Source organism: Passer domesticus, chromosome 8 (genome assembly GCF_036417665.1).
Source record: "Passer domesticus isolate bPasDom1 chromosome 8, bPasDom1.hap1, whole genome shotgun sequence".
Taxonomy (NCBI): Eukaryota; Metazoa; Chordata; class Aves; order Passeriformes; family Passeridae; genus Passer; species Passer domesticus.
In genome coordinates, this window is record NC_087481.1 from 54,031,863 (window position 1) to 54,055,172 (window position 23,310).

General features: G+C 43.1%; 2 long non-coding RNA genes across 2 annotated transcripts; both read right to left on the reverse strand.

Annotated features, from left to right (window-relative positions):
• Positions 1-5,275: 5,275 nt before the first annotated feature.
• LOC135305901 (uncharacterized) lies at positions 5,276-6,650 on the reverse strand. The gene is made up of 3 exons (XR_010366892.1): positions 6,491-6,650; positions 6,082-6,241; positions 5,276-5,726 (listed from the first exon to the last, which is right to left on the reverse strand). It is a non-coding gene; the product is annotated as an uncharacterized LOC135305901 (long non-coding RNA).
• A 70-nt stretch (positions 6,651-6,720) lies between these two features.
• Positions 6,721-22,842, reverse strand: LOC135305900 (uncharacterized). The gene is made up of 3 exons (XR_010366891.1): positions 22,630-22,842; positions 7,024-7,110; positions 6,721-6,828 (listed from the first exon to the last, which is right to left on the reverse strand). It is a non-coding gene; the product is annotated as an uncharacterized LOC135305900 (long non-coding RNA).
• Between the last annotated feature and the right edge of the window lie 468 nt (positions 22,843-23,310).

A 23,310-nucleotide genomic window follows, 5' to 3' on the forward strand; every position in this document is an offset into this window, starting at 1 on the left:
CTGGGTTAGAAATTGCAGTGTCATGAAAACATCCTTTAAATAAATAATAAAACAGGATATTCCTAAGACAGGGTCTTGCATCTTGAAGGAGCTTGCACAGCCTCACGCACCCCCCACCACAGCCACTGCTGGGAGAGGTAACAGCCCTCAGCAACATTGCTTAGTGGCTCAGGCCAGCAAATGTGGAATAAATATTACATGGTGTTTAACAAGGCCTTTTCCAGCCTAAATGATTCTGTGAAATACAAATTCCACTCAATTTCCATGCTCTGCATTCACCTGCAATAAAGAGCTTTTCCCTGTGAACACCCCACCATCCCATGAGAACACTCAATGTGCCTTTTGCACTGTGGCTTGCTTATCACCCTGGGTGTGTTTTTGTAGAAGGAAAATTTCTGCCCCACAGGTTTTACCATCTAAATTGCAGGCAAGGTAATGAGGATGGAAAGAAGAAAATGAATCTCAAGATACAGAAAAACAAATGTGATCATGTCAAATGTACACATGATGCAGGTTCCAGAATGAAGGGGAAGATGGAGAGGAGAACCAGAAGCATACCAGGATGGAATTTTTGAATTTTTCTGATACAGTCAAATGAGTCAGGAAATGAAAAAAAAAAAAAAAAGAGACAAGTTCAATACCCAGTTACTTATTTAAAAAAAAAAAATCTAAATTTTTAGACTGCAGCATTAATCATGATTTAGACTGAAAACTGCTGCTGAGAGCACAGCCTCAGAGCAAGTCATCTCCCCTCCTGTGCCTGACTGTAAGTGATGCTTTCCTGGCATGGGTTGGCTTCTCTGGGAAAGTCTCCTGCCCCCAGCCATGGCTGGTGTGTTTGGGCATTGGGATCACCCCCAGACAACATTCACTTCCAGCTGGGAATCAGTCAGATCACCGGGATCACAGTCCCACAGGACAGGGGAGAGCACATCCAAAGCCTGATGAAGCATCAGTTGCTTCTGTGCATAGACTTAATTTTTTCTTAATAAAATAAGACAGCACCTGTGAGAGTCACATACTTCAAAGTAAGTTCAATAATTTTGCACTTTGTCCTGTGAATTAAATCCATCATTCAGTGAATGAAGTAGATCTGATATAATGGTATCCAGTAGTAAACACAAATATCAGTGATTTCTTCAAGGAGTATCCCAGCAAAAATATACCTTCTCCTTCCATACTTACTACATACATTTAGGAAAGAAATGAAAAAAAACCTCCCATATTTCTTTTTTCATTTTACTTCCCTGACTTTTTCTTTGAGGTGTGCAGTGACATTTCAGATGAGGCAGCAGACCAGAGCACCATTTCCTCCATCATTATGCAGAGAACAGGGGCTGCAGTTTTAAAATTTATCTTTTTTTTTTTTTTTTTTTTTTTTTAATCAGTGACAGCAAGAGCAAGCAGACCATGCCATAAAGCTCCTCCATGCCTTCTTCCAAATTCTGCTGCAGCACAAATGCCAGTAAAAATAACAATTTTCTGCTGGGCTGCGTGGAGCAATATTCCCTTGGAAGCAATGTTGAGGCTCTGGCTGCCCACAGGCAGAGCCCCAAGCCATGGATGCTGCATACAAAATTTTCCTGAAGTTTGGATTTGGAAAATAAAATAAATATATTTTAAAGAATCCTCACTAAATGAAGATTCATTTTTGGAAGTGTGTGGGTTTAGGAGTTTTGTGTAGTGATAATAACAACAGTAAGAGTAGCAGCATATCAGAGCACTTAATTTAGGAGAGCAGCTTGTGATAAATGGGAAAGCTACAGGGAGCACTTAGAGATCCCAAAGGAATGACCAGGAGATAAGGAGCACAGGAATCTGCTCACCCAGGATGTGTGCAGAGGACCCAAAGCCTTTTAGTGCTCTGCCCATATTCAGTGATGGGAAAACTAAACACATCCAGACCTTTAATTACCTAACTGTTCTCTTGGATTAGGCAGGCAGTGAGCAAGAGGTGCTGTTGGTGCTGCAGCAGATGAGATCTGCAGATCCCAGCTCACATCTGATTACAGGCTCAAATCTGTGGGTGCAAAATTAAAGGCTGAATTCCAACCAACTTTTAAGAGTTGCCTTTCAAGTGGTGAAACGAGAGCCTCCACCCATTCCCCAGCTGCCTGTGATTTATCTGGGCTGAAAGCTTGCCCAGCATCATTGGCAGGTAAAGAGGCCCTCAAGCCTGGTATTGGGGCTAGAGAGAGTTAAGGGTACTTTTCCATGTAAAGTGGGTTTGGGAAAGGAATGCCTTGAATTTTGATGATATTGGCCTGGTTCTCAGCTCCAGGGCGGTAATGCAAAGCAGCACTACTGCATTCCACTTGCCGTGCTGAGGAGCAAGGATTAACCACAAGTGAGCAGTGAAGGCAAGTGATTAAACAGCAGGGCTGCCCTCCCTGTCCCTCCCCAGCGAGGATGAACAATGATACAGCAAATAACAGGAAGGTTGCAACAGTCAGGCAGAAGCTGAAATTTTTTTTTTTTTTAAATTATGAAGTCACTTTTTCTTCCTGGCCTGGGAGACTCAGTCAAAAACTGTTTCCTTCACATTGGATGAGCTCTGCAGGGTCATGTCCATAGCAGGTATTTTCAGTGCTGAACTCCTGAACAGCCTTTCCAAAATTGGGCCAGGACAACACCCACATATCCTGATCCTAATCCTGACCTCCTTGCAGTGAGGAGCAGAAATCGGGATGGCTTTGGACAACATTCTGGGAAGGCTGGGCACAGCTGAAGGTTGGCAAAGGAGAGACAGCTTCTGGGCAGAAAACTGTGAGGAGCTTTGCTCAGTGCTCTGCAGAGCTCAGTCTTTCCATTCAGAGGGCCAGGCCTGAATGCAGTGCCCAAATCCTCTCTCACCCTGCAGAGAGCCACATGCTTGTTTTCTTGGGAAGGGATAACACCAGAGGCTCTGGAATGGCAGAGGTTCCTTAGCTCAGCAGCTCAGATACTGTCTCATGAGCAGGGCTGGAGGTGGAGAAAGGTATAAGCTCTCTCTAACCAATTCCAAGGCCATATAAGCAGGACCTAGAGGGAAGCCTGCCCCAGTCCCACGTAATATTTTTGTGACTCTCAGCAGCTCTGCTGCTCCTCTCCCCTCCTCTGCTGCACTCACCAGTGCTGTCAGCTTGTTCACCACGTCAGGGGAAACCAAACCAGATCAAAACTTTCATTCTGCCAAAAGGAGAGGAAACATCTCCCATCCCTTTGCCAGCAGCCAGCCATGCAGCTCTGCCAGACTTCTCCCACCAGCAGCCTCCGCTGCAGCAAATCCAGCTCTGCTTCCCCCGTAACCTGGCTCCACTCCATGGGAATAGGGCTGCTCCCTGTGTGCTCCCCTAAGCAGACTGGGAGCACCTGGCAGAGGTCCTTTTAGCCATGTAGGGGACACTGCTCTCTGCAAAGTCTGCTCCATTGCTGAGGACTCTCTGAGATCCCAAGAGAGCATTTGGCTCCACAGACTTGAAATAGAACAACAAAATGTGGGTGCCATAGACCCAGCACAGTCAGGAAATGCCTAATGTTTGGGGACCAAAGGACTGGCCCAGTCACTGCCCTCCCTGGGGAGAGATTCACCTGCTTACTCCATAAATGCTTTCCAACCCTCTAACATCGCCAATGAAGCCCTCATGTATTCCCAGAACCAGAGTGGTTTGGACTGGGAGGGAAATTAAAGCCCACACAGTTCCAGACCCCTGCCATGGGCAATAATTTTTGTCTCCAAGTGATGAATACCAGCAGAAGAGACTTTTCCCTTCTCTCTTTCTCCTGTTGACATCACCACTTCAGACAAAGGTCTTTTGGTAACTAGCTCCTTTTTAGAGTTTAACCCTGATGACTCTTCAATCCTCAGAAGCTTGAGATAGTCCCTGGGAAGCCTCACCCTCAAACCCTGCATTTTGATAATATTCTTCTCTTATGTCAGTGCTCCTTCAGTTTTCCAGGTAGACTCCTGTCAGCAGGTTGGGAATGCATCATCAGAGCTGGAGAGAAGGTGACGACTGAGGCTGTGGGGAGAGAACCACGTCAGGACAGGAATCAGAAACCAAGAGGAGGAGTGGTCCCTCTGAGTCACTGCTTCCCCTGGCAGGATGGATTTATCCCAAACTAGGCTCCAAAGACAACCCTGCAGCCCAGCACAGCCTCTCCTCCTTCTGTGCCCAAGCCTGTGCCACATCCCTTGGTGGGTCTGTGCCATGCCCACGTGGTCACATCACCTTTGCTGGTAGCCCACAGGGAAGGAGGTGTCCTGGTGGCCACATTGGGGTGGCACTGAGCTGGCCCATGGCTGATCATTTCACTGGCCATTTCCTCAATAGCCATTATGATTTGGATGACAATTCTCATTTAAAATCCTAATTTTAATTATATTTAATGACAGGTTTCTTTTTTCTCCCTGGTTACTCATGATGAACTGAAGAGCCAAATTTCAAAATTAACTCCGGTTTCCAAATTGCCTTTCACACTTGCTGTTAATACCATTAGTACTTCACGTTATTCCCATAGATACATGACCAGGCAAACATACACAGTCCCTGCCCTGCAGAAATTTTGGTAGAGACTTGAGATGTGACAAGGAACAAGCCCTGACAGCGCGGGGGCTGGAGTGAATGAGGTAATGACTCTGCAGGCACGTGTGCAGCACTGTGGATTTCTGCTGGGAGATTAAACAAGTTATTTTTTGTGTTGTTATTTATTTATTTAATTATTAATCTCAGAAGAATTTCTAGCAATCCTCACGGGGTCTGGAACCATGGTTTTGATTCAGGTCTATTGCTTGTGTCTAAACTAAAAATGGAAAACAGATGGTGGATGATTAGATGGCTGCAGCAGAAGCTGACAATCTGTTCTGTCCCTGCGTCGGCAGGGGAGTGAGTGCTGCAATATGTGGAATCCATCCTTAGCTGTGTGTCACAGGTGTTGATCCAGTGTCTCTGCACAGAAAGGAAGCAGCCAGACTTACGTCCTCCAGCCAGACAGGCTCTGAAGGTTACTTACAAAGGAAAAGAAGATAAAAGGGTTCAGTTCGTGTCCATTCCGAATCTTCACCAAACCTAAAACCACTCAGTGAAGCCACAATCAAAACCTGTTCTGTATGCAGGAAATGGAAGCTGAGGCATTTAATGTTCAAAAACTCAAGATGTTAAAATATTATCAAATCCTCTGTTTTGCTGTATTATCAACAGAGCCAAGGTGATAAAAGACATAGGCTGAATGAAGAAACCAGTCTTTCAAGGAGCAACAAATAAATCAGGTTAACACCCAGGGAAGGGCAGTATTGTACAATGCTTGTGAGAGGAGGTGGATACAGCTCAGGTGTGCTTCTGCAGTGAAGGACAAGGAGAGGCTGAGCTATGAGGTTTTCTTACATGGATATGCAGTATCTCCTTAAACAGCTTAGGGAACAAAATATACTGCCAAATTTTTTTGTGAAATCATCCAGGCCACAGAAAATCAATATTTTACACTTCTGTTAAATGCATGAGGTACACACAACTCACCTTGGCAGCATCCCTGCCTTGGGCTCCCTTTCAGACCAATCACTCTTTTTGAAGTCTCCATATCCCAAGTTCTCATGGTGAGCAGTTGATAAGTGCTTTGGCTGCGACATAAATCCTTACCAGGCAAAAAAAAACCCTTCCCCAACCAGGCAGGAGCATTTCCTGGGCCAGGCAGAAGCAACTGCACACTCTCAGGGTGATGCTGCTTACTTGGGCTTATTTAGCTGAAACCTTTGGAACAAGGGAAAGGAATTGTGATGCTGGTGAGGGTCTGGTAAGACCAAAGTTCAGAACTCGTCTCTGCTCTGAGACACTGCACAAAGCATTTAATTCTGCTTTTCAGGTCTCCTTTGTAAAGCAGGAGCAGTGGGATTCTTCCTCCCAAATGGAGGGAGATGCAACAGCCAGTCATCACCACATGGCAGATGCTGCAGTAACGGGGACAATGATTGCTGCAAAGTGCTTTAACTTAAAGTCCTTTAAAGATTTCTTACCAAATGAAGGCTGAGATACACTTAAGACTTGAGGAAATTTAATGCAATATTTTCTAGAACTGTCTGTAGAGAGGGGTAGGACAGTTTCTCACCCATTGCCCTCATCAGGGTAGAGCCTGCACCATGGATGCTGCAGAGCAGTAAAAGCTGCACATCCCTGTTCTCTGCAGAGTGGAATTAAAATACATTTCTTGCACTTCAGGAATCGTGAACTTCAGCAGGCACTCCCTGCACTCTCAGCCTGCTGAATACCTGCCAAAAAAAGAAGCCTATCATTTCTGTAACAGCATGCATCTTTTGTTTGCCATGGTATTTTTCAGGGGGAACATTGAATCTGCTTTAGTAAAAAATTAACATCTGGAGATTCTCAGTTTTGAAAGAGCAGGTGATGTGTTTGGCAAAGGACAAATCCATGACAAAGAATTTAATAAAAGAGGGAGACAGGATAGCTCATGGGACCATTACTTTAAACTTCCAACTGCAGTGTGAAATGGTGCTTACCAATAGCAAATGGTGGAGTACTGCTCAATGTTAATATCCTCTGCATCACACCACTGTCCTCCTATTTACATATATATTAAAATGACCATGATTTCCCTGTTTGTGCTTTCTTGCTGGAAACATTCTGGGGAAACAAGATTATTACCGGAAAATTCATAAAACCAAGGAATCACATGGAAATATTGGAGGGCATTTTTAAAACGTGAATTCCTGACTCACAATCCTCCCATTTTCTCAGGAATTCTGCTCCCAAGGGTTGCTTTTGTGACCACTGTTGGGTGTTCACACAAATATACAACATATTTGCAGTGATCCATTGCCTGGCAGCACACAGGAACCTGCAAGGAAGGGGAGTTTAAAAGGGTAAGATTGCTGTAATAAATAAACAGCCAGACAATCTAGGGATTTATCTTCCTTTACATATTCTTGCAAAAGCTATGATGTATTTAATTTGCCTGTGGATAACATACATAGCAACTGAAAAGTTCAGGTTTTTAATTTCTTTTCTGTACTTGCTCTGGACAACTAAGTACCTTGGCCTTTGTAGCCACAGATTGTCTGGGACAGCCCAAGAATCAGACCAGCCTCTTCCATCCTAAGTACAGACAACTCCTTGTGCACTACAATACAAAAAAACGTAATTTTATCACTCCTTTTGCAGCTTCTTTCTGCTTTCAAAGGTTAGACTGGAGCAAACCTTGTGTATTTAGGAGCCTTGAAAGCACCCGGGAGCTCAGGACATGCAATAAAGATTGTTTATAAACCAAATTCATCTGGCAGCTCCTGCCACAAGTCAGGAGATTTCCTTGGTGGACCTGTTTGTCTCCAGGTGCCTGCAGCCACTGCCATGTGCTGAAATGTGTCAAATCCACTCACACTCACCCATTTCCCATGTGCTCTTCCAACAGGACACTGGTCCAGTGGCCACCCTGCAAAGAAGCTGCTCATTGTCAGGGGCCACCACAGCAGAATCACACTCTTGCTGTCTGAAGGACAGGTGAAAGCAGAGAAGTCAAGGTCAAGACATTCCTTGTCAAAGGAAAAGGTGAAAATGACATTTTCTCTCTCCCCTTTAACTGGTTTAAGGGAAGAACAAATTAACTTGGGGTACAAAATTGTTCTTAAGCCTTGGAGACCATAGGGAAAGAGAAGGAACATGTTCTGTCATCTGAAAAACCAAATGAAGTGAAATGCTAAAACCACAAGATTTGTTTACTACAGGAAGCACTTACATTTCCAGACCTGAGAGCAGTTTCTTCACAGCTCTGATTAAAATTACTCATCAAATCATTACACAGATTCAACTTCATTTCGTACCATGAGCAATTATGCAGCTTGGGTGGAGTGGAAAATATCCAGCGTGTTATTAGTTGTGTTTAGCAGAGGCATGTGGTAAAATGTCTCCATTTTCCTGTCTAAGAGCTGCGTGCCAATGTAGACTTTTACCAAGAAAAGCAAAGGTGAGCGGGGATGAATAGGAGCTGGAAAAGCTCAGACTTTAAAGCAGCAATACAGGAATGAACAGCACTGAAACAAAGAGTTTTTCAAGGACAAGTTTTGCTCCTTGTTCCTCCTATAAACCTATTTCAGACCTAAACCAGATAGAGAAAAATGTTGTGTGGTGCATGATATGAACAGTTTCTTACAGACCAAACACTCTTTCTTCACAAATTCTCTTGGATGTTAGAGAGGTGGGACAGGGTTTAGACGAACCCCCCTGCCCATGCCATGATGTGATAACCCCAATTGAAAGAAAAATCATGCATGCATTTTGACTTTGATTAAGCTATTTATGCATCCTCCTCTAGCAAAGTCACAAGATGAGGTTCCTTACGATGCCTTTTAGTGGTGCTAAAGAAAGCTTGACAGGCAGCTCATTTAGGAAAGAGAAACACAGAAAACAGATCCAGTGCAAACTCAGGCATGGCTGGGACCTGACTGTTCTGGTGCTGCTTGTTTTAGTAGCACAGCTTGGACTAGGGCACTGTTTTTCAAGTAACTATTGAAATAAGGCACTATTTTTCTAATCCAGAGTGGATTAACATTTCACCTAAGGCATAAAGGCTTATTGTCATACACCCATCACAAAATTACAGCAATTATAAATGAGAAATGCACTTCAATAAAATGAACTTATTTTAGGCAGGAGGGGGAATATTTACTAGGGCACCACAGCTGAAAAACCTCATGCTGACAAAGCATGTTAAAGATTTCATGTAGGACTCTTATCATAGCCAGCTCGTGTTTGCACAGCCTTTCAGTCAAATGGGTTTTACTAAAGGATATTTGAACAAGAAAAGAACCCTTGAATCAAGCAGACACCCCAGATGAAAGACTCACAATTTTGACAAAGCTCACACACACAAGCTTAAAACAAAAGCATGAAACTCCTCCAGCTTTATAGCCAACTTTACTCCTTTCATAGCACTGGCTTTCAAATACTTTGTGAAAAAAATGTTGTCATAACAATAAAGCGTGAATAGGCAAATCCATGTATTCCCAGTTGTTGTCCCAAGCAAACAAGAAAAACATTTCACACTTCACGATTAATACAATGTCCCTTTGTCCCAACACATGAAAGAGCTATTTAAAACAAATAAATAAAGAGATAGTTACATTTTCATGGAAGTCTGGATCCTTTTTTTAAATATTCAATGTATTTTCACATTTTGTTTTGCAATTGAATCCTTTCCACCAGCTCCAACCACACAATACCACCAGAAAATGCCAGAGGAGCTATAGAATAGCAGTATGTCGTGTGCTGCAGTTGCCTGTCATCAACTGAGAATATATTAAGGTAATTAAAAACCCTTCTAGGAAACCCTGGGGCCTCTGCCCTCGAGTGGTGAAGACTGGTGCCAATGCATTGACAAAATAAAATCCAGAATTTGCCCCAGGATGTCAATCTGTAAATAGTTATTGATATATGGCTTTAGTGACAAACTGGTTCAGACAGGAACAGCTTCAGTCTCTTCCAGCTGCGCATTCCTGGTGCATCCACCACCACAGCACCACCCTAAGCAGCACTTTAAAAGATAACTTATGGCTTCAGCTGGGTTTTTGGAACACCAAGGCCCACAGGGTGACTGACATCCCTGAAATCCTCCCAGACTTTCATGCTGTGACCACCTGAAATGCCACTTTCTGTGCATGGAGTGGTGGTGGTGGTGAATTCCCTGGGAAAACTCAGCTCCTCTGCCCCAGGAGCAGCTGAAAACCCAGCAGGCAGCATTTGGAAAGCTGAAGGTCCCAGTGCCAACGAGGACAGACAGAGCTTGACTGGCTGCACAGGTGTTAGGCTTTTCTTCTTTCCACAGATGTTTAAATACAAGTTTTAGTGTTCAGTTAAAAAATACACACTGTCCTTTTGTTATTACTCTGTAGGTAAGGCAAACATTGGAAGGTGGATTAAAATAAAGGGATTCTGCATTTTGCTCCTACCTCTCCCTTTCTTTTGTGTCTTTGCAAAGCCAATAGCATTTTATAGAGTCACAGTGTAGCTCACCTGGGTCACAACCAGTGCAGGCAGCTCTGTGCACAGAACACAGCTCAGTGCAGGATGTGTGCATTTCTCTGAATGCTGTCTTGTTTCCTGATTTTTAACATTTTAAGTATTCAGGTTTTCTTCCTAGGCTCACTCAGAATTTTGAAATAGAGCTGATCCATAAGTACTGAGAAAACAATCCTGCTTTATTCACTCATTGTTCTCATTACCTACCCCTGTGGTCCTTGCTTTTATGTTCTACTTTCATGCTTTATGCTGCCCAAAGTAGCCAAAAATTACTATTGTGAAACAACACAAGCAGGCAAAGATCAATATTGATGAAAGCTTAGCCTGTACCAATTCTTCATTTCTCATCCATTATTTTCTTGCTCAATACAACCATTTTCTTCCTGCCATATTACTCTTACCTTACTGTGTGGTTAATGGCACATTAAGTCCTACAAGAATCCAGACTTTTCTCCTTGCTCCAACATAACTAACATAATATATAACATAATAACACAACATTTAAAATAATTTAAGATTGCCCAGAGAAGCTGCCCCATCCCTGGAGGTGTCCAAGGCCAGGCTGGACAGGGCTTGGAACACCCTGGGATAGTTGAAGGTGTCCCTGCCCAGGGCAGGGGTGGAACAAGGTGAACTTTAAAAGGTCCTTTCCAACCCAAACCATCCTGTGATTCCATGATAAGATAACAAACTCCATGAAGCAGTAAAGCTTTTGAAGCCATAAGACTTTATTAACATTCCACACAGATTTGCCCCCCTCCAATTCTGAGCACTGCTCCACTTCCCCACAGCATTCAGCTTTCCAGAGCTGCCTCAGGAGAATGACAAATTCATGGAGAGAGAGCAGAAACTGAATTTTGAGTTAGAACACAGGGTCTGAGCCAGGGGGCTCAGGAGGCAAAGCAAGGATGAAATGGCTGTGGAAGCACAGCAGGATCCAGGTGGAGGAGTTTAGAAGCTGGAACGAGCTGGCACTTTCTGCCCTGTCTGAGTCACATCTCAGGGCTTTTCTGTCCCTCCTCTTTGAGACAGAAAGGGCAGGAATTCCCACTTCTCTCCTCCTGCCCCTCAAGGAGCTGTTTATGGGGTTACAGGCAATTCCTCCAGACCCACTACGGTGCCCTCCTGCCCAGGCTGAAGCCTCTATGTGTTAATTAAGCCTCAGCCGGGGGGATGTGGAGCAGGCAGAGCCCCCGAGCCCAGCCCCCATATGGGCAGCAGTGAAAGCCCAGCGCTCAATGAAGACACTGGGAGTTCTTAAGACATCTTTTGAAAGAGATTAAACAGACCCACATTGGATTAGAAAGATGATGCCTGACACATTTAGTTTCCGTTACCTTTTGTGTGCCCGCTCAGCGCAGACCTGCACCAAACACTGCATTATAATGCAGATTTCCCCGAATCTCGCTGGGATTTCACAGAATCCCTAAGACCTTCCCAGCAGGAAACTCCATTCTTGCTCTCCCCTGCACATATCCTGCGTAAACTGTGCCTAAGGGCCATCTAGAGGATGCTGAGCTACCAGAAAGCAAAGGGGTCAGGGGTTTGTGGTGAGAAAAAGAACTTTAATCTCGGGTGCCAGAAAGTGGGAGTGAGCGAAAGCGCCTCAGCATTCCTCAGTTTTCCCTATTCCTCCTCTGCTGAAGTATGTTGTGGAGTAAATTAGGAAAATTCCCAGGCTGGGTTGAGTGATTAGGAGAGATTATTTGTTGCCAGAGGAATCACTTCATCTAAAAGTGACAAAGAATAGATAAGACCGAGCAAAATAACCCCATAAAATACTACGATGAAGTTCCCCTCAACGAAAACATTTTAATATACTACTTTTCTGCAGTGCAGGGAAAAGAAGGCTCTGGTGATATTTCCAAGAGAAATATGTATTTAATAGCTCTCATGCACTTCCCTGAAGGAAACCACTCAAAAATCTGAACCCTGTCTTTTAAAAACGGGGGAAGGGGAAAGAAGTAATCACGCAAACCATTTATCTCACATGTGCTGCGGAGAAGGAACAATTTCTGCCCTCAGCCCATGACCACAGAGTTATTTTGAGGGAGGTCTGCTCTTCAAGCCATGCTGTTCTCTTATTTTTACTGGCACCGGGGAGGCAGGAGGTTGTGTGTGGAAGGGAAAGGTTTCTGAGCCTCTGCTGGAAGTGCCAGCGCTGCGGCTGGGCCGGGAGAGGAGACACGGCCGCCACGCAGGCTCCAGCCCCACTCCCACCAGCCAGGCTGACATCCAGCCCTGGCCCAAGCAGCTGATCAAACTCCATTTTCTTCAACCAATACTTGAAAATATAATAAATTAAAAGTCAACCAGCTGGCTAAATCCAAGCTGAACCATCAGCATCTCCACATTTTCTCCCCCAGGCGCTCCGCCCAGAGGGAGCCCAAGCCTGGTGGGAGATGCTCCACAACTTTCCTGCTGAATGAGCCAAAGCAAACAGGGAAGGGGGAGCTTTCAGAGCCCTCCCCACAAGCCTTGTGTAAGGCAAACAGAAACAGGTCTTTCTACACACCTAAAAATCTTGCTTTTCAGACTTTCTGCTATTCTTTCTTGCCCTTGATTCATTTCACGCTCCAAGAGACGCTGGCAGGCAGAAATGTTAGTTTAGCTGTCATACCCTGCAGGAAAAAATAAAAAAAAGAGGCAGAGTGGTTCGTTTTCTCTACTCAAGAGGCAGAAAGCTTGCCACAGACAAAGCTTTAAAAATAAAGGAGTGGACAAAGCTTTATTCATGGATTCATATTTATTCACTGCCATTAACTGAATTCAATGAGAAGTAGAGAAGTTCATTTTCTAGAGCAAAACCTTCAAAGCCTAGGCAAAATCTGACAGGACAAGACAATCACAGATTTCAGTAGCTTTGTGAGGGACACCATTGCATCTTCATTTGTTAATCTTACTCTTTTTGCACACTTTCACACACACATTCTGTGCTCCTCCTTGGATACTTGGCTTTAGAGGCTCTTGATCTAGTGAAACCTCAAATAAAACAAACAGAATTTAGGTGTAGTCTACAAGATAAACATAAATCTCTTAGATAAGGTGGGGTTTGCATGCTGAGAAACAAAACATGCTGTGTCTCATACTTCTTGGCTCCCTTTAATAGGATGCTAATAAAATATAAAGAGATGAGAGGTAGAGAACTGAAGGTATTTCTGCTGAGCCAAGGAGAGAGCAGAGGTCAGAAGACATCTCTTACTGTATCTCTAACCTCATGATCATGACCATTCCTGGAAGAAGATTTGGAACTGCCTTCCCATGCCCTCATAAGGTTCATGAAGCTCCCTTGATAAAAAAGCTTCATGAATTCACTTCATAATTGATACTAATATAGGTCCTGTGTAAAGATTTTCCTTTGATGTGTGTTTTTTTCTGGGTGACTGGTCTTTGTGAATAACTCTTGAGCAACGTTGCCCTCCAAATGTGGGTTTTGGTTTTTAAGCTACAGTACATTGCAAATTAACCCAGTGGAATTCACAAGGGGCTTACAGGAGGTGTCAGAAGCAGAGCCATTGTATCTGGGCTGATTTATGAACATCTTTAAGGCTCTACCTTGGCTGCACTTAGCTCAGGGAAACCTGCTGTAGCAGGGAATCAGACAAGGATGTGAGCAGAAAACAAACAAAAAAAAATAGAGTTGAGACCTAGCCTCATTTGATACATTTTACTCCCCACAAAATCAAATAAAAAAATGTGTATATGTGGAGGCTTCTTTCACTTGTAGCTTTGCAGGTACAGCAGCACCCTCTGGGACTGACAGTGAGTAAAAAGCTTTTGAGGATAACAAATTTTGCATTAAGCAGATACTGCCAAAAGATACAAGAATTGGTATTCCAACCCCTCCAAGTGCTCAGTAGGATGGACAAATTATCCATGTAAAAATAGCACCTGAACCATAATTCACCTTTTCCATCAATATCCACAAGACCTTTCCAATAGAAATCAAAACAAGCATCCACCTGTGAGCTGCATGAAGGACCACTTGGCAAACCAGAGGGTGGAGGACTCAGTAAGGGGATCCCAATTCCCTGTGAAAGCCAACACCACATCTCCCCTGCTAAATTTAATTGAATCAGCCTTGTTTGCCATAAGAGGTTTCACACTGACTCCTCATGGAAGGCTCCATGGTCCTGAGCCCACACTCCAGGGCATGGTGGAGCTGTGCCAGGAGAGAGCAGAAGAGAGAGGGGGGAATGAATAATGCCTTCCTGGGACAAAGGCCAAGATTTATTCCTCACCCTGGCCAAAAGGCAGGAAGAAAACCCAAGTGGACATGGGTACCCCTGGGAACAAGGCTCTTCTGCCTCTGGAGGGGACCAAGCCAGGATGCCACAGTGTGCTACACAAATTCCAGCTTGCTTGCTCAGTGATGCATGTAAGTTCTGGTCAATTCACAGAGTTTGCTATTTTGTCTTAGAAAAAAAAATTACAGCAACGTGCATCTGAATCCTGATTTAATTTTTAAATCCAAGCAATGTAGTAGGAGAACAAAGAGCACCTTCATGGTCCAAGTACTGGGCAAACTCTCCCAGATCAATGGTTCAGGGAAGAATTAATTCCCTTTTTCTGTCTATAGCCCCACAGAAAACACCTGTGGGAGCTCAGGTTGGAGGGAAGTTTGCATTATCTGTGTATTTTCAAGGGACATTTGTTTACTGACTTGCTGTTCCTTTAAGGCACCATGGATGAAAGAAATACAAAGAAAGCTTTAGTCCAAATGGACTCTTGAGTTCACAGAATATGTCATATGTACATTACTATTTTAAGGCTTATTTTTTCCTTAAATAAATTGCCCTGTGGGAAAAGCTGGCTGCAAGTCAACACCACAGAAACCTAATTTTAACTCCAATGAATACAACTATTTACAAGGCCCCCTTTCTGCAAAGGAAAAGCCCTGCCACTGCTGGCAGTTTTGATGTGATATGAACACATATTTCTAAGACATTCAAATGGAGTGGCTTAACAAAATACAGTGTTTTTACTCATGCATCTTTAATGTTCAAACTGTTCTTGGCAGCTCCAGTCAGAAGCACTGTCATTCAAAGAAGAGAATGACAGACATAATATGGAAACATTCAAGCTCTTAACTGAGCCGGAACAGTAATTATGCCATCCAATTTTATTTTGAAGAGTATTGACCTTGGTCTCCAAGAGCAGAAAAAGATCCAAAAGACAAAGATATAAAGAGGTGTTTAGGGAAAGAGATATAGAAGTTTTCTGAGCCTTGCAGAGCATCAGAACCCTTATTTGAAACTAAAAATATAATTTCAAGGGCTACCAGGGGATTCATGGCATGACACAACAGTGAATCAAGTCTTTACTACAGGAAACACTAAAGCTCTGCAAACACTGTGCTGACACATCAAGGAAACAGCCATCGAGAGGGGAATTCAGCACTGCACAACCTACACCAGGCTTCCCCTAAATATAAATAAATTACAGCAACATATGCTCCCTACGCTGCTCCCAGATGCTGGAAGTGCAAAGACCGAGAATGAGGAGCAAGGCTAGCAGGGAAAATCTGTCCTGATATTCCACTTTCAGGGAGCGTGGAGGGGAGCAGCTTTTTAGTGAAACAGCTCACAACACTCTGAGAGATGGGGAATAGCAACAGGGAATGCTGGAGCTGAAAATGTAAATTTTCTCAGCCACAGGTAGAAGGAAGAGCCATAACCCTTCGCAGACAATGAAACTGCTTTATTACAGCTATAAAAACATGCAAGTCTTTTCTCTGAGACAAAAAACCAAATGGTTGTCTTATGCTCAGAGGCAAATGGGATCAGGTTCTTTAGTGCAGGCATTGGATGCTGATGATATGATCAATTATGATGTATTTGTAGGAGGGTTTGGCCAGCCAGGGCTGTATCCCAGTGAAGCAGAACCTTCTGCAGCATCAGTGTCCATCACACTCTCCTTATCAAGAGGAGGGGGGACAAGGGGCAGGGGCATCCAACATGAAGAAGTAGCAAGGAAAAAATATCAAAAACCACCATAAAGATTATTGAAATTTGACTTTGATCACCTTATGATCTCTCCTGTTCACACAGTCCAGTGAGCTGTCTCACTCACCCCTGCAATCCAGCTCTGAATGACAGCTAATGGGTTTTTTAGCTAGTGCCAAGGAGGGGAAGAAGGCTTTCCACCAGCCTGAGCTGGGCATTTTGCAAACATTCTGCTATGTTTGTGGTTCTAGTGACTGGCAGTCACTTATAAACCATGAGGACAAACCCACAAGGTAAAACAAATGCAATTTTCCCTCTGTGGGTGCATATGCTGCTGCATAGTGTGTGTGTACTCACAGTGATGCAACAGAAATCTGTCAGGAGCTGAATTATATTTCCAAGTTGCAGCACACATTAATTTGTCAGGATTTGGAAGCAGGCACTTCGTCTTGTCTAGACTAGACTATCGTAACTCCCTGACAAATGGCATTTTTTCCAGCTGCTTAAACAGCCTCCACAAAAGTCCTGTCTCCTTGTGCTTTCCTCCATCTGAGAGAAACTCAGAAACACTTCTGCTCTCCCCATTTTCCTCACTTTAATCTTTCAGTTTGCAGACAGCCACTTGAAGTTGCATATGTGTACAAGAAAATCACCAGGAGCCCTTATACTGGATACCTTTGAGCCTGGGCTTAACCTGCAGCACAGCAGCAGCAGCATTTCCCTGAAGGACACTACTCATGCATTTAACATGATTAAGGGTTTCCAGGATTGCAGCCTGAAGATGCAGCTTGTGCACAGGCTTTTTTTAATCCCACACACCCAAAAGAAGCTCAGCAACTGTTGCTCAGAGAGGCTGTTGTGGCACAGCAAGGCTGGTGAGAAGAATAATAAAATCAAAGAAGGGACAGAGTCAAAACTGAGACTTACTTGGGCTGACCTAAAGTTTTGGGAACCCCAGCCATACCACAGTACAAGTTACCACTTTTTGGATCTACTCAGCTACTGCTGCTCTTTGCCAGCTCCCTGCAGAATTGGTGGCATCCTCCAGGCAAAGCATTTCCAAGGGCATCCTGGACAGGGTTTGGATGCAGGATGTGAGCAGAGTCAATTTTCATGTCTGGAAGTCTCTCTGGAAGGGTTTCAAGTCTCTGCCATCTTTTTTTTTTTCCCCAGACTGTCCTATCTAGGCCACCTCCAGGGAGTTTGAATAATTTCCTCATCATTTACTAATTCAAATGCATTCTTCACCTTGATGTGAAGCCCCAGTGAAGTCTTCTCTGAATTCCTAACTTCCTTTGAAGACCTATCTCTATAATCAGCCTAAAAAGTTTCCTGACTCCTCCATGAGATGACAAACTTTTTAATCAGCATTTCTGTCTGAGATCTCCACTGCAGCAAAGCTGGAAGGGAAAATCTTTGCAAACACCCCAGGAGCTTCCATGCTAGAGGAATGCAGTCATCACTTTTTTTTCTTTTAGTAGAAAAACCACACCAGAAACAAACAAAAACAGACCTTCATCTTTGGGTAGGTGTGTAAAGCAAGTACAAAAGAAATCCAGGTAGAAAGAGGGGTGAAGAGGAAGGAACAACATAGAATTTTTGAGAGTTTGAATTTTCAGGGTGGCAAGCATTACTGCCTTTTGATGAAAAAAAATCAAGTTTATTTGTCTGTAAGATTGCACTCAACAATGCTACAGCAGTTTTTACTAAAGTTTTTCCCGAAAATCCCAGTTCTTAACATGGTTTGGATTTGCTTTGTTCAAGTAATTCTTTATTTCTGGCAAAGAGCAGAAGCTGCAGGAGGTGGAGAGAAGCAGTATTTTTAGGGAAGGGGCATCTAGCACCTTGCATAAAACCCTGCTAGAGCACCACTAAAGGTGCAATGCTGTGCAGAGCACCATAAAATGGCTTGTTTGGAAAAGGACCTTAAAGATCACCCATTTTTTCTGGGGAGGGAAGGACACAAAATGTGTGTCAGAGACAGTTGTGTGTCTGCCTTTTCTTGCTCCTGAAAAACACCGTGCTCCAGGACAGGAAAGATTCAGCAGACAATCATAGAGGAAAGGAGAGGGGAAAAGGATAAGGGAAAAAGGGAAGGAAAAGGAAAAGGGAAAGGAAAAGGGAAAGGGAAAAGGAAAAGGGAAAAGGAAAAGGGGAAAAGGAAGGGAAAAGGAAAAGGGAAAAGGAAAAGGGAAAAGGAAAAGGGAAAAGGAAAAGGGGAAAAAGGAAAAGGGAAAAGGAAAGGGAAAAGGGAAAAGGAAAAGGAAGGAAAGGAAAAAGGGAAAAGGAAAAGGGAAAAGGAAAAGGGAAAAGGAAAAGGGAAAAGGAAAAGGAGAGAAAAAGGAAAAAGGAAAAGGGAAAAGGAAAGGAAAGAAAGGGAAAAGGAAAAAGGGAAAAGGAAAAAGGGAAAAGGAAAAGGGAAAGAAAGGGAAAAGGAAAAGGGAGAAAGGGAAAGGAAAAGGGAAGGAAAAGGGAAAAGGGAAAGGGAAAAGGGAAAAGGGAAAAGGGAAAGGAAAGGGAAGGATGGAAAGGATAAGGGAAGGAAAAGGGAAGGAAAAGGGAAAGGAAAAGGGAAAGAAAAGGGAAAGGAAAAGGGAAAGGAAAAGGGAAAGGAAAGGAAGGAAAAGGAAAGAAAAAGGGAAAGGAAAAGGGAAAGGAAAAGGGAAAGAAAAGGGAAAGGAAAAGGGAAAGGAAAAAGGAAAGGAAAAAGAAAGGAAAAGGAAAGGAAAAGGAAAAGGAAAGGAAAGGAAAGGAAAGGAAAAGGAAAGGAAAGGAAAAGGGAAAGGAAAAGGAAAGGAAAGAAAAGGAAAGAAAAGGAAAGGAAAAGGAAAGGAAAAGGAAAAGGAAAAGGAAAGGAAAAGGAAAGGAAAAGGAAAGAAAGGAAAGGAAAAGGAAAGGAAAAGGAAAAGGAAAGAAAAGGAAAGGAAAAGGAAAGGAAAAAGGAAAGGAAAAGGAAAGGAAAAGGAAAGGAAAAGGAAAGGAAAAGGAAAGAAAAGGAAAGGAAAAGAAAGGAAAAAAGGAAAAAAAAGGAAAAAGAAAAAAAGAAAAAAAGGAAAAAGGAAAAAAAAGGAAAAAAAGAAAACAAAAAAAAGGAAAAAAAGAAAAAAAGGAAAAAAAGGAAAAAAAAGGAAAAAAAGGAAAAAAAAGGAAAAAAAGGAAAAAAAAAAGGAAAAAAAAGGAAAAAAAAAGGAAAAAAAAGGAAAAAAAAGGAAAAAAAAAAAGAAAAAGAAAAGGAAAAAAAGGAAAAAAAAGGAAAAAAAGGAAAAAAAAGGAAAAAAAGGAAAAAAAAAGGAAAAAAGGAAAAAAAGGAAAAAAAAAGGGAAAAAAAGGGAAAAAAAAAGGGAAAAAAAAGGGAAAAAAAAAAAAAAGGGAAAAAAAGGGAAAAAAAGGAAAAAAAAAGGAAAAAAGGAAAAAAGGAAAAAAGAAAAAAAGGAAAAAAAAGGAAAAAAAAAAAGGAAAAAAAAGGAAAAAAAAGGAAAAAAGGAAAAAAAGGAAAAAAGGAAAAAAGGAAAAAGGAAAAGGAAAAAAGGGAAAAAAAGGGAAAAAAGGGAAAAAAGGGAAAAAAGGAAAAAAAGGAAAAAAAGGAAAAAAAAGAAAAAAGAAAAAATAAGAAAAAAAGAAAAAAATTAAAAAAAAAAAGAAAAAAAAAGGAAAAAAAAGGGAAAAGGAAAGGAGCTTTCACACCTGCTTGTCTGTGCCAGTTCTTTTTCCCCTGTCTCCCCTGGCCCGCATTTGGACACTTCCATTCTCCTCCCCGGATCCCTTGGCGCGCATCCCGAGCGCGGCGGCGAGGCTGGAGGGGGACGGTAATTGGGGATATCCCTCTTTTGATGTGCGGGGCGATTAAATCCCCCGTGAGCAGGGGAGAGCAGGCGGCGTTGGGTGTCGCTGGGCAGCGGGGATGCGCGGTGCCATTCCCAGTGCGGAATCCAGAGGGGCACAGGCGCAGCCCCAGCCCTTGTGCGGCCACGGCACAAGAGCCCATTCAGGGCCGGGTCATGAGAAAAACCCGTGCCTGCCGCTGGAGTTTACAAATATTCCATCCGCAGGGATTTGGGGATGTGGCTGAAAAGTCCCAGCCGGAACTGGGGCAGCTCCGCGTCGCCTTCAGGTCGGATTAAATTATTATTTCTACCCAGCAGCTCTCCTGCTCCTGTGCACTCATTATTCAATTACCATTCCGACAGGTTTTGGCTTCCTTTTAAAGCAGCAGTTAAGAACATACCCTGAAACAATGTGTTCAATTAACTGAAAGAACGCGTTAGCTCTAAAAATCACTTTTTTTTGCATCCAGTCTTATTAATGTGTCCAAGAAGAAAACATACTACCTGTGATTCTTCCCACTTTCAAAAGCTGTAATACAAAGGATTAGAGGAGTGTTAGCAAATCCTGATGCTTGCTTAAATAGCGCAGAGTTTACAGAATTAAGGAAGACATAGGACAAACTTCCACATTAAAGGAAAGGAATGGGGAGGGAAATAGGGGGGGAGTGGAGCAAGGAATATGGGGAGAGAAATGCATAGGAGTGTTAGCCAGTTTCCCCAATGTGATTTTATAATTTATTTTATATTATATATTTATATAATATAGTATATTTTATCTCTCAAGCCCATGTGTCATGTGGCACCAGAGGGCAGTGAGGTCTTACACAGGAAGTTATAATATGAAAATCAGGATTATAGCACCTACAAACAGGCCAAATTCAGGGCTAGGGTAAGCACAGTCTTTGGGAGGAAAAACAGGACAGTGAGGAAACCTGATTTTAGCCATTCTGATTTGAGTCTGATTAAAAAAAAAAAAAAAAAAAGAAGAAGCAAAACAAAAGATATCTTACGTGTCTGACTGCTTTAGGATTGTAAATCCCATTAATTTTCAACCACTGCATGCCTTCCCAAATCCTGCTCTGAACCTGAGGATGAGTGTGAATGTGTCTCAGATCAGATTTCCAGTCAGACCCACACAGTTCCAGCTGCCCAGGTACACAAAGTTAAGTGAATTTGCTCTACATGCCATGAAACACACAATGTTGTAGTTTCCTTTATAAACATTTCTCTAACAAAGTCAGCTCTCACTGCACAACTCATGCAGTGTCCTGTTAACTTAATTTTTTATGCAGTGTCCTCTTAACTTCATTTTTTTAAGCTGCCTCCATCTGCATTGTTGGCTTTAAAAAAGCACCTGAATGTGTTTACAAGTCACACAGAGAACCAGGCTGTGACAATCCCCTCCCTGCACTGAAAGCATCCTCGTGGGGCAGGAGCAGAGGGAAAAGTCACAAAAACACCCCTGGGAATCAGGTGACTGCTCAGGACTCACGAGGGCCATTTTAAATTGGTGACTGTGGGCCAGGACAGCCGTGAAGGATGAGGAGAATGGAGCTGTGAGGTGGCAGAGGGCAGAGCCCAGCCCACCCTGCTCTCCTGAGCTGAGCTGCCCTCTGGGTGTCCATCCAAACCCAGGCAGCTCCAAGGGGAGAGTCACAGGTGCCAACCCCTGAGGTGGCTTTAAGTCAACACCAAGCAAAGCTGCTTGTAGAGAAAGAGCCAATTCACTTAGCAGGGAAAAGAGAAAAAAAAACCCATAGTGTTCAATTCTATAAGGATTGCAGGGCTTTTAAAGGTGCATTAACACTCTTAGAGGAACAAGTGTTTACTTTTGCTGTCCACCTAATTTTCTCCATTACTGAAGATCCCCAGAGTCTTATCTAGATCCCAGTGGGTTTATACATTAACTCTCCACATTCCATTTTAAAGCAGAGTTTTAAGAAGCCTCTCCTCTCCTTAGATACCAAACCCAGAGCCAAGAAGAAATGCAAGTGGGTAACTGTGTGAAAAAACTTTTCTTCACAAGGACAACATATTCCTGCTTCCTGACCTATGAATTTGAATAAAATCCCATATTGCATTTTGCCACAATAAATCCTTATAACCTGTTGGGAAAAGGACCACTTTCTTTGAAGCACTGCTTTACCATTGCAGCCCAGGGGTTTTTGAGTCAAAAGCAGTCAAGTACTACTTTCCAAAGCAGTTGCAATGCAAAAATTATGTTAGGGCTGTTGTTCAGGAGCAGCACAACCTAAATTAAAATCAATGCAATCAGACTACTTGATTCATATGCTATTGCACACCAGAAATGTAACATTCAATAATTTCATGTATGTACCATAACATTCAAATAAAACACACTGTCCATGAGAACAGTGTCTAGAAAAACCCCTGCAAATCCAGTATTTGGTAACATATTATCCCCATTTCACATTTCCTTCCTTCCCTTAAATCATTTACAAGTAGTTCAATAGTAAATAAACAGGAAATACAGATTACAAAAACAACTTGCTATTCTGCATAACATTTTATCCATCAATCTGTTTAAAAACAGCAGAAAAAGAATTCCTTATGACCTCATTTTGTACACCCAAAGTGACAGCCTTGTTGGCCTATGCCCTACAACCTACCTAAATTTTTCCTCTCAAGTATTGCCAAGGAGGTATTCATACTTTTCCAAAAGTGCACATCTCAGGCCTCTGACTGCAATGCTTCATGCTCTGGTTAAATAAAATTAGAAACCCAGCCTAAAAGAAATCAAACATGTCACAGACATCTAGACATGATATTCCATTACCAACATTACTTGGAAATGCTACAGTTTGATGCTGTGGTTTCCTTCATTTGATTTAAAATTACCTCAAGAATGTTAATCATCTCACAGCAGTAAATCCAGAGGGTTTTCCAGAAAACCTGGAACTCTTTGTTCACGCTGATTGGGATCTCCAGGGGATTAGGGGGTCTGTCCATAGAAAGGAAAATGAAGGAGAATCATTCAAACCAGTCTTTGAGGATCACAATGCCTCAGAATCTGTCATTAACACCTCCAGTGGCAATCAGCAGTGAGGGTTCACCTGGGAATTGGTTAGGCTGCTTGACCTGGATACAGGTGTGGTAGTTATTGACTCAAAGCATCACCTGAGGGCTGCCAGGGGGCTGCAGGAGCCTCAGGTGAAGCAGAGTCCCTGCCCTGGAGGGAGGTGGAGCATCTCCCCTGGCCAAGGTGGCCACAGTGGTCACGGAGTGGCCAAACCCCTCAGGTGCTGCTCGTGGTCACTGGCTGGAGCAGGACATCCCATGGGGCTGATGGAGCAGGAGATCCCATGGGGATCGTGGAGGACATCTAATGGGGCTGATGGAGCAGGATATCCCAGTGGATTGGTGGAGCAGGACATCCCTCTGGACTTCAGCGCACCATAACCTCCTCCCCATTCCTCACACAGTTTTATCCCAAAGGCCAAGCCATGAGAACTGGTGAAACACCTCAGTGCAGACCACGCTGAGGTGAATTGCTCCTTCCTGCATGGGGCCAGGAGCAGA